Below are 12,389 nucleotides of genomic sequence, written 5' to 3'. Positions count from 1 at the left end.
GTGACTGCTTCCTGTTATTTATTATATAAAAAAAGACTTGGTCTGTTATCATATCCCCTGTAACTAGAACTATACTGGGATCAGTTTTGTCTGTCTGTAGACAACATTGATCTAGTGATACATTAGAATGTTTTTTTCAGTGAATGACCTTTAAGGTTATTATATGTACCTTATGTATTTGAGTCCTATCCTTAACATTTCTAGTCCCTCACTGGGAACACTTTGGGGGGGGGGGGGGGGGGTATAGTTGTGTGTTGTGTACATGTCTATCCTTCCATCTTCTGTCCCTCCGTTGTCCATCGTAGTCCTTACGTCCACCCTTCTGCTATCTTGTCTGGACTCTCCCTTATGAATTTGCAGCATGATCACAGCATAGATGCAGTATGAATGCAGCATGGAATTGCAGCATGAATGAAGCATGACTGCAGCATGGTGCCTAATTTACCTCACTATATATTCTTACTAGTTAAAGCATGATTGCAGCATGTTTCAATTATGCAAATTATGCTGGGATCATGCTGCATTTATGCTTTAAGGAAGCATGGCCGCAGCATGATCCCAGCATGGTCTGTGAAGCATGATCCCAGCATGGTCTGCAGCATGATGCCAGCATGGTCTGCAGCATGATGCCAGCATGGTTTGCAGCATGATGCCAGCATGGTCTGCAGCATGATCCCAGCATGGTCTGCAGCATGATCCCAGCATGTTTCAATTATGCAAATTATGCTGGGATCATGCTTCAATCATGCTTCATGGCAGCATGGTTTACAAAATCAATGAAAATCATGCAATAAAAACTTGAAGAATACTTTTGTATTACATTTTATTTGGTAATTAACATGGTATAAAACTTTTCATACAGGCTGTTTTTTCTAGTTCAAACATTTAAAACTTATCAATGAAATGAGAATGTGACAAAACAAATTTTAATTCTAATTTACCCATGGTACTTATTTTATTTGCCTCTTATATTCTTTTTCTCAAAACTTCCATCACATACACAACACAGCTATCTTTTTCTAGTACAATTTTCAAATACAACTAATATCAATTCATCCTAGCTAGAAGTGGTTTGTTTCAACAAAAATAGTCAACAAGATATACAAGTTCAATGTCAGTACATACTACAGTATGTATTTATAATTCTGTGTTTTTTTTCTAAAATAGTAGGAAAATAGTACAAAATAATATTTTCCAGCAGAGTTATAGTAGGATATGTATACGTTTTGTCACCGACGCACAAGACTGATTTCAGACAGTATACGTAGTTTCCTCGAAGTAGCCCAGATGTACTGGAAACTGTTTTCATGTGTGTCCGTAAACTTAAAATAAACAAAAACAAGCAACAGTCAATGACTTCTTCTATCGAATTTAACCCTATTTCTAATAAACTGTGAAAAGATTATCATAATTTTGGAATCAATTCTAAATACTGACTAAATGAAATGTTGATTGACAATTTGAACAATGGTGTGTTGTTTGATGTAGCACGTACTGTAGTGATATATCTCTGTCACTGTCCCCGGGGATTTCAATACAACCAAGCTTGAGACGACTATATTATATTTTTTGCTAGTACAACAAATAACTAACAAGGATTTTTAGATTATATACATAATTTTTTTGGGTATATATATTAATGTTTACACTTTTATTATGAAAGGAAATGTTGTATACCTCGACAGATAACATATCTCGAATAATCTTAATTAATGTGAAACATAAACTTCTTCATTTCTCTTCATTCCTTTCTGCTTTGTGTTAAGTCAATGCCATCAATTTGGACCACAATTAATGCATGCGGTGTTCCTCATTCCAGAATGTACTGCATGAAGACTCAGTCTCTGTTGGAAGAAAGAAAGACTTTTAGAATATTCTTTTATTTCAAAATTAGAATAATTGTCAAGTTTTTGAAGATAATGTATGTATTTAACTTATGTACTTTTCATGATCACTTTGCTATCATTTTCATTATGTTTGCTTTGGAAGCCTTTTTATCAAGAAAATTTAAGCCAGCCACACAAAGCTACAAAATAAAACTTGCCAGGATGACTTAATTATTAATTAAATCAAGCTACTCCCGAATTCTCCATCAGTTCATATCAATGTGAAACTGCAATATACTATACATAAAACAATGTTACTAACTTATAATTCATCTTAATTCACCTATTTCATTTAATCGTTTCAATTTGATGCAATAATCTGCAAACATCGATCCTCAAAAGAATGTGGAGGTAAAGATCTTTCACGAAAGGTTTCATTATCCAAAACACAAATTTTCCTCACCATTGTTTGTGAATACGTATGTACGTCATAATCATAACAAGGGTTGTGTGAGTGGGGGAAAAATGCAATTTAAGTCGGGCCGAAGATCGTTAATAATAAATAAATAAAATTGAAAACTTACGATTGTAACACATGGATCGGTACTGCGTTTCCTTCGGCCGTGTAATCTGTGATAAATTAATCATCAAAACCCTGAAATAATAAATTATTAGGTATTATTGATATGAATAGATCTATATCAAATTCATCGTCGTATAATGTGAAACGATGTCAGAACGTGAAGAAGATTATATAATTAAAACTTACCCTGTCTCGTAACGATGTTTGTCGGTAAAAATATGCATCGGTCGTCAAAAACAACGAGAAAGCTGATATTCATTCGTCGGTAACTTGAAGTTAGTCGATCTTCTTCAGTAAGACTGGAAACAAACTTCGTTTTTAGGCTATCGTCGTGTTTGTTTATACTTTTCTTCTGGAAATAAACATCCGGTGAATTCAAACATGGCTATCAGACTTCCCGCTAAACTCGTGTGTGTTGCATCATGGGATAAATATTTTACTGCCAGAGATTAACACGATTCATTTTTACTTGTGCGTGTTTTTTATTCTAAATCATAAACTTCTATTGTGTCATACTTTTAAGATAAATATTACAGTATTTAATACTTGCATCGTGCACATTTAGATCGCACGAGCTCGAGGAGCACTCTCGTCACATCTCGGGAGCAAGGTAAACAAACGAGGTCATAGGTGAATCGAACGATAAACATGTAATCTGACCAGAGGTTTTGGCCTCGTCTGTCATACGCCTATTGTTTAATATGGATGTATTTTCAGACGAGGAACCGACCAATGCACGTTTTCTTTTTATGTTCACGATTTCAAATAATTCAGATTAAAGTACGGGAATATCGTCTGTTGTTAGTAAACTCATGTCGAGGTCGAGATCATCACAGCGCTTAACTTCAATATACGTTTTACAAGGAAGCGTCCGAGTGACAACATAAGTTCGACACATGTTTATTGGAGTTTATAGCGATGAATGTTGTGTCAAACACGACGTGATTTCGCGGCTTGACTTTTTACTCAAATACACTCAAATATACTCAAATACACTCAAACATACTCAAATACACATAAAATATACTCAAATACACAAAAATATACTCAAATACAAATGTATTTCACACACATAACCTTATTTTGTGCGTAACATGGTCGTTAATAAGCGACCAGGCTACGATCTTGCGAACCGTAATACTATGTACCCGGATCGGTTGGGATATTTTGGCTTTACTGAAATTGGCTTGGAATTATCGAAACGTTGGGAAATGGGGTTTAAATTTGCATTATTTTCAAAGAACAGAGCCAAATATTTGTTCTGAAATGCCCAACTGTATCATATGCAAAACATTAGGGGTTTATTTGACCGAGAAGTATTTTAAATCAATGTTTTAATCATTCGCGATTCGCGGCCCGATTGTCGTCAAAGTTGAATTACAGAAATGGCCGATAATGGACCCAAAATCGATATTTTCATAAGAGAATGGACTCAATATGTTATTCTTTGGTGCCTATAGAGGTCATATGTAAAATATCTTAGATTAATTTTCCCTAGAAGTATTTTGAAATAATTGTCAAAATATCCGATTTACGACCCCATTGCCGTCAGAGTTGAATTGTCGAAATGGTCGATAACGGACCTGAAATCAATATTTTTATGATATAATGGACCCAAAATAGTATTCTTTGGTATATATAGAGGTCACATGTAAAATATTTTTTATTTATTTTCTCAAGAAGTATTTTAAAATGATAATCAAAATACCCCATTCACGACCCAATTTTTGTTTACGCATTGGGCGCGAGTAAATCCGGATCATCTACTCACAAATGCAAAAATACTCATACTAGATAGTTATAATTAATATTTATTACAAGAATTTCTATACTGTGTTTGATTCTCTGTATAAAATTGTTGTCAAATTTGTGGTATTTTGTAAAACAATTCATTTTTATTGATTTTTCCCCCCTCACAAATCCATATTTCAATCTTTGAGTAATTAATTCATTGAAAATTGAAGTCAAGGCAATGAATTAATATTTTCCGTAATAATTTTTCGATAAACTGTTAAAAAGTTTCCAGATGACTTTTTGTGCCATGCTTTCATAAAATTTCTGTTATAATTTTAAAATTAAATTACATGTAGTATGTTAATATGATAACCAAGTTGTCAATATCCACAAAGCGAGTGTAGTCTACTGTAATCTCAATCACTGAGTGGATAGCATTACATATGAATATTACTGTAAAATACCTGTAGTATGAAGAGATATGTTACCAACTTTAGAATGAATGATATCAAATTTAGATTATATCTCGAGAGCAATAGGTGGATTATTAGAATTGACTTCCAAATGAAATCAACAAGTCTGTGTAACGTTAGAAGGATTTCATCATTGTTTAAAATCAGACTTATGAATAATATCAATTCTAAAAAAAAATCATCAGAAATAATCATAAACCATCAGCTGTATAACAAGAGATTCCAGGGGATCTTGGTGTCCACCATTGAGATTGATCTCTTTTCTACTTTTCCCTTCTTTCCCCTATTACTTAATTATTATTCATTTCATTATATTGGAAACCTACATTTGAAGTCTAAGATAGATCTTGAGAAAAACTTTAGGAAATGTATCAATAATAGATTAAACTGTTGAAACTGGTGGTGGGCTGGCTGGCTTAAAGCCATTTTGTTTTCCTGATCAGACTAAAAGATAAATAGGAATTGTTGATGTACTTCCATCTGATGATGGCAAAAAATCTTTATTCCATATAGATTTTCATTTTTTGTATAAATAAATACTTAAAACATTTGACCTTTTTTTAAGTTTTAGGAAATACTACTTGTAACTAAGTGTGTTACTAGTGATGGTATATAATCCATTAACTAGTCCTTTAAAAATTTAACATCAACTGATCTGATATAAGTTTTTTGGTTGCTTTGGGGTCCTTTGATCACTGTGTTACATTGTAAGTCCCTTAGCATCATTCACGTATCCTAGGATAAAACAACATCCATCTCTTAATTTATTTTGAAAGATATTAATATCTTGTATCTTTTGTGCAATCCCAAATCATGTTGTAAAGATCTTCAATATTTATTACTTGTCATTTTCAGAAAGGTGTTTGTACCCTGTAGGATCATGCAGATATTAATTTGTTAGAAACATTTGAAAATTAATCCCCAAACACATTATTGTAATGATTTCCTTATAATACATGTATACTGCATTGCTTTCCATTTATTAAATGTCGAAAGGAAATGAAAATCTCCTGGAAAATTTTCTTTAGGGTACTTACGCAAAAACAATTGAAGTGATAAAAAACAATTGAAGTGATATAATATACAACCAATATTATGTAAGAATGTTGAAAGTCATATTGGTTGTGTTGTATGACTTCAATTTATGTTATTACCTTAACTTGGTGATGAGTAATTAGATTATGAGCATTATAATATGGCCATGGTTTACTACTTAATAAGATCAAGTTTCTGTGTGATATATTGTTTGGTTTTATTTGCTGGACAATATTAATTTGCCACATTTTGCCACATGAACAATAGTGCATCAAACACAGTCATTAGTACATGTATTGTTATATTTTGAGTATAAGTGACACTTGGACAAGGACGAACGGAAACTTCTCCTTTAATCCATGATAATTCGGTTTAATGCTGAAAGTGACTATAACCTGACAAAAAAGTTTATTTCCTCAACTAAAAAAAATATTTGTGCATGAGTCAATATTCTTTGCATACATGGCATTTTATGGTTTATGTATTGAAATCTAGAGTATTTTGATTGAGTAACAATAATACATATAATATTTTATATATTAAGTAGAAAGAGACAGGTAGACTAAGATCCTTAAAAAATACTAATAATCAAATATATTTGTAGGAAAGAGTCATGCCTTAAAAAACATTAAAGAAAACCAGACTGAAGTTTTCAATAGGTATGATAGGTTGTATAGGAAAAGGAGTTACCTCCCTTGCAAAGTTGTTGGTTGGTTTTGTTATTTATCAGGCCTGCTTATGTCGTAATATTTACAAATTAATGATCACATCACATACAAATTGATGTTATAGAAGTGAATTTTATTTGTATTTGAGTATTTTTTTTGTGTATTTGAGTGTATTTGAGTATATTTGAGTGTATTTGAGTATATTTGAGTGTATTTGAGTAAAAAGTCAAGCCCGTGATTTCGTATGCTATTATCAGATGTAATCTTAACACCGCATATATCCAGAAAGTATGCGATACAAAGACAAAGAGCAGGTGATTTTAATCTTATTTGATTGAATTAAAAGCGATATTCCAAGCACATGTGTAACTGTTGGTAGAGTGACCCCGATTTTGTTTTGGCGAACATGTTACATGTGTGGCTACCTGGTAGTAAGCTGGTGCATGGTAAATGGCAACGTCTTGGTTTATGTCAGTGTTTGGATAAAGTGACTGATTCTATCTCCGATAAAAAGTGTATAATCGAAGCAAAAGTCAATATACTGGTTCTTCAAAAAACGATCTAAACTCTGAAAATTTGAATGAAATTTTTATAGGGATGAGTTTTAAGTCGTCACACGAATGTACTAACTTGCAACATTCATCAATGTTTAAGTTAATTCCTTCTGAGATAGAACTACAAGTGAAAGCTGACAAAATATCACATTTAAAAGCTGTGAACCGTTATACTAACAAAGAACATACTTATAAACGAAATACTTAATTTAAATAATTGTTATTGAATTTTAAATAAATATGTGTGGTACTGATCAAGTATAAAAAGGAAATGCTGCAACACAAACATGTTATTAAAAATTATTTTGTTATCACCATTGATACCTGGAAATTTTCTATATTTTATTTAAAATTAAAAAAAAAGATACTAAAATATCTAATACCAACTTTTGTTAATTTTCTGTATCTTATTTTATTAATTAATAATTGTTTAGGTTAATCTTGGTACCTGGGAAATTTGGTCCTAGATTTTGGATCCTCGCTTGGACCTACATTTCACCCACAGAAATTTTGTGATGTCCGAACAAAGGAATGCCCTTTTAAGCTAATGCAGAATGGCCAAGCATATACACATTTCAACTTAAACAATTCATGTTAATACATGAAAGAATGGTGCAGTTCATTAAATTAACTAAGTTAATACAGCATAATTGCAGCATGGTACAGTTTGTATCTAAAATGGCAAAGTTAATACAGCATGGTTGCAGCATGGTACAGATCCTATCTAAAATGCCAAAGTTATTGCAGCATGGTTGCAGCATGATGCATTTCATATGATAAATTTACTAAGTCCACACAGCATGATTGCAGCATGATATAATTCGATATCAAAAATGGCAAAGTTATTGCAGCATGGTTGCAGCATGGTACATATCCTGTCTAAAATGACAAAGTTATTGCAGCATGGTTGCAGCATGATACAATTCATATGATAAATTTACTAAGTCCACACAGCATGATTGCAGCATGATATGATTTGATATCCAAACTGGCAAAGTTATTGCAGCATGGTTGCAGCATGATACAGTGCATATGATAAATTAACTAAGTCGACAAAGCATGATTGCAGCATGATAGAGTTCAGATATTCAATTACCTCAATTTTTAAAGCATGGTTGCAGTACATGCTGTACAGAAGCATGGTACCATGCTGCTATGCAGCACATGCTGCAATCATGCTGTGAAACTAGCAGCATGATGCCAGTATAAAAGCAGCATGATTGCAGCATATGCTGCATTGCAGTCCATGCTGCAAATTGATAAGGGCTATCTCCTACACTACCAGTCACTGGAACTTTGTACATGGTTTTACACTTTGACCTTTGACCTTCTTCAAAGAAAAAGTTTGCCAGACATATTACCACTATTTGTCACTTGAAAATTCATACTTTGGGCATGCATTCACCTATGTGAGGCAGTTTGCCATGGTACCAAAAATAGGTTACTCTGACCTACATTTTCACATTTGACCTGCATGAAATAATAAGTTCAGCCAGGCCCTATCTACTGCACTACTTGCCACTGGATATTCATTCTTTGGACATGGATTCACCTAGGGTAGGAAACTATCCATTGTACCAAGTTTTTGCTCTATCTCCTACACTTCTTGTCACTGAATCTTCATACTTTGAGCATGGATTCACTATCAGCATTCTTGACATAGATTTCACATCAGTTGGTGGTGGGGGGGGGGGGGGGGGGGGGGGGCTGTAATTTGCTGAAAATTGTCTTCTTCGTTTTGACCAATTTCACTGAAGTTATGCACCTTTGCTTAAATCCTTGAGATTTGTTTGACTATATTTTGGGGTTTTTTTTGTTTTTTTGAGAATGTAATTGTTGAGTATACCCTGACCTTATGTAGTTGTACCTCCTGACATGGCTTTTGATTATGACCATTTCTAGAGAAGCTATGCCTCTTTGTTGAAATTCTTGCAGTTCTGCATTGAACTAGTATTGACGTATTTTTCAATGAGTGTTTTACAGTCTTTGTGGGTTAATATAACCTAAACTGTTATGACTGTAATATTTAGTTACAGGTAGTGACTCAGTATTACAGAAGTCTGATAGTTTACCAGACTCCTTGTACACTTGTTTTACTTTTTACATTCTGTTTGGTTAGTGGTTTTTTCGCTTCTTCCTGTTCTTACAGATATTTAACAAAGTATTGAACAAAGAAGTCTGTCAGCATTGATTGGTGAGAGAGCAGTAGTATTATTCAGGACAGATTCAGTTGTAACACAGGGCTATTTTCAGAGGGCTTTTTGGGGCAATTAAAGGGCCCTTTCCCAATTTAAATTATTTCATATTTAAGCCAAATTCTCAAAATTTGCAGGTTATACCTGAACAAAATCTTTCCTGATTCACCGATTTTCTTCCCGATATGAGACAAAAAGACCCATCCCAAACCAAAAAGAAAAAGCCCTGTGCTATCTTGAGGTTGATGAAGTTTTCAATATGAGTACCTTGTTCACAATCATCCCTTTAGTGGTTTTTTTGAGAGTGTCATTGATGTTTTGCTTGTTGTTTGTTTGTTCAATTTCATTTTTGATGCCCAGTATGTTGTAAGCTGGTGTTGAAAGCTGTCATAATGTCAAACTATTAATTTTCATGGAAGATTTATATTTGTTGATTTCACGGGTCCACCAATTCAAGTATCCATAGATCTAAAGTGGAACGAGTAAGAATGAGTTGGAATGTTAGCCTACACATACCATCAAACATTAATATGTTAAAGAATACAAAAAAGTGGAATCTCCTGGAAAATTTTGGACATCATCTGTTCGGGGGAGTGAACACTTGATCTGATACAGGAGTAACCTGTTATAATGAATGCCAGGTTTCCATTATAGCTGAAACTTTGGGAAGCATTTCATTGTTCCTGTAACATTTATATATCATAATTTTAGCAAGTTGGAACAATGTTTTGAAACATGATGGAAAAGGTTAAATGATTAAGCAACTGTCCTAGCTATATAGTGTTGGTGTATTGGAGCACGACCAGGTATCAAGTTTGATGTTGATTGATGCTGTACATTGTTAAATTGTTTCGTCAGTAACAGTTAACCCAGTATAATTATTTACTCATGTTTACTCAATAATTACCCGAGGTATGCTGTTTGTGTTTCCCCTGTAAACCAAGTACAAAAAAAAGGTCATACAATTGATCACGAAACTTATAACACAATCTTTTTGATAATGAACATTTCCTAGAAATTGCTTCTCAGTAGGGGGAGCTTGTGTTTGTTGTGTTGATCTGTAAATTGTGGGTTACGTGCCTCTGGTATTTAATGATTGTATGTTTGGTAAAGAGGCCTCAGGACGGAAGTTGGAGCCTGCAGTGTCGGGTTCATGATCGATGTACATCTCTGATCGTGAAGCCGGGAATTGTTTTGATCAATAATTAAAAATTAATGGTGACAGAAATTGTTTGATTAAATAATTATGTGTGTATCAATTGTGGGGTACAAATGTTCCTGAGCAATTGTCGTTTGGCCGAGTTTAAAGAACCAGGTACCATCGGAGATGAATCAATGTCGGTGGCACATGTATGGCAGCAGTGAATGTTTTAGACACAATCAGTGATCTGGAGTTGAGGTTGTACTCTGTTGTCTCCGACGTCGGGGTATCAAATCTATTAAAGAGAAAAGAGGAGATTTTCAAAATATTGAGATCTGTTGATAGTATAATTATCAAGGTCGACAATATAGTGATTTTAATCACATATCATGCAGCCTTGACATCTGGGGAAACAATAGCATCTCCAGTCTAAAGCTGTCTAAACCGTACACTTACCCACTCCTTCCTCTCGTTTTTGGTACATAATGCCCCATACAAAGTAGAAACAAAAAACAAAAAAACTAAATCATCCAAGACATAACTAAACAGTTTACCTCTTTTAAATGTTCTAACATTGATGAAAACCTGTGCCATTAATGACTTACTGTATATCGGGTTTTTTTAGCGAGTGTCTAATTTTCGCTATTTTCGCGACCAGACTCGGTCGCGAATTATAAGATATCGCTAAAATGGATCACATTTGACAGTAAGAGTTAGCTCCCTTGTAGGGGTGTTTTCATGAACCGATCACCTGTTTACACATGCCGTATGCAGGTGTGCTTAATTGGCCGTGACTCGACTGAACTGTATTATTCAATAAAAATGTACTCACAGTTGACCATATGTTTTGTCCTTTAATTTGTATAGATCTATTTGAAATCATTACGAGAGTCGCATTGCCAAGTGAAACATGGCCATGCTACGATTTGTAATCGTTACACGGAAGGACAAAGAAAATCCGATCAGGGACAGACCTGAGTTTGCTGAAGCAAACAAACGTGTAGATAAATTATTATTATTGTACTTCTTCGTTTTTGTTGTATATGAAACATATGTACACTAAAATTTGAATTACACGTGGTGAAAACGCTAAAAATGAAATAAGCTAAAAATTAAACTTGTCATTTTGTACAGAAAACGCGAAATTTGGCATATGCTAAAAAAAAACGATATACGGTATTTGAAATCTAAAATGACAATATTGACTACCCAGGTATACATGCATCTTTCTCCATTAATGTCAAGATAATGTAATGCCATGATGGTATGATATTGTGTTTGAAACAATGGGGCCTATGTAGAGTACAGTAAACCATGGGTTATTTAGGTGTCAACATGACTGTCTCAATTATGTAGGTGACACTGATAGGGGTAGTTTTATGATATCTAAGCCAGATTATGGACCTTAATTCCCTCTCTAGTCAGGTGGTGTTGACCTACATAGATGTACAAGGTTATTTCCCACTCTGGGCAAGGTGGTGTTGACCTACATAAATGCACAAGGATATTTCCCACTCCAGTCAGATGGTGTTGACCTGCATAAATGTACAAGGATATTTCCCTCTCCAGTCAGGTGGTGTTGACCTGCATAAATGTACAAGGATATTTCCCTCTCCAGTCAGGTGGTGTTGACCTGCATAAATGTACAAGGATATTTCCCACTCTTGGCAGGTGGTGTTAACCTATATAAATGTACAAGGATATTTCCCGCTCCAGACATACGTAGAAGCATACGTAATCAAATAAAAAGCTGGTTGGTTCTCCTCATATTTTACTTATAATAAGTATAAAACATTATCATCGACAGAGTAAATCTAAATCCTCCTCCGTATCAGTTAAATTATGAATTCTTTTGTTCTATTAATCTTATATAAATATATCCTTTTATTTTTATTTTTTTTTTTCTTTTCTTTTTCTTTCTTTTTTTTTTTTTTTTTCGTTTTACATACACACGATGGATACAAGTTAAGACGCATACACCATAGGGACTCCCCGGACCATCTATACTTCTGGCCAAGCCCGGCAAAAGGACTAGGTACTGTACCTAACGGAAGCAGTGACGTCCTCTACTGTCGGGTGTAACCGGCTGTACTAGACCCGGGGCACATAACAAACCACTAAATAACTCTCCTTAAGTACATAAACATATACAATAATTACACTTTGAACAGTTAACTTTT

At 34.0% G+C, this 12,389-nt stretch overlaps 1 protein-coding gene and 1 long non-coding RNA gene across 2 annotated transcripts in view; one reads left to right on the top strand and one right to left on the bottom strand.

Moving 5' to 3' along the window:
* The window catches only part of LOC117328358 (centrosomal protein of 97 kDa-like), a 41,348-nt gene that overhangs the window by 18,628 nt on the left and 10,331 nt on the right, over positions 1-12,389 (top strand). The gene's annotated exons all lie outside the window — the stretch shown is intronic.
* On the bottom strand, positions 1,073-2,725 carry LOC117327495. The gene is made up of 4 exons (XR_004532652.1): positions 2,596-2,725; positions 2,411-2,481; positions 1,678-1,844; positions 1,073-1,322 (listed from the first exon to the last, which is right to left on the bottom strand). It is a non-coding gene; the product is annotated as an uncharacterized LOC117327495 (long non-coding RNA).

The sequence above is a fragment of the Pecten maximus genome, chromosome 5 (assembly GCF_902652985.1).
Source record: "Pecten maximus chromosome 5, xPecMax1.1, whole genome shotgun sequence".
NCBI lineage: Eukaryota > Metazoa > Mollusca > Bivalvia > Pectinida > Pectinidae > Pecten > Pecten maximus.
The sequence above is the reverse complement of the archived record's forward strand: the minus strand, read 5'-3'. Positions and strand labels throughout refer to the sequence as shown.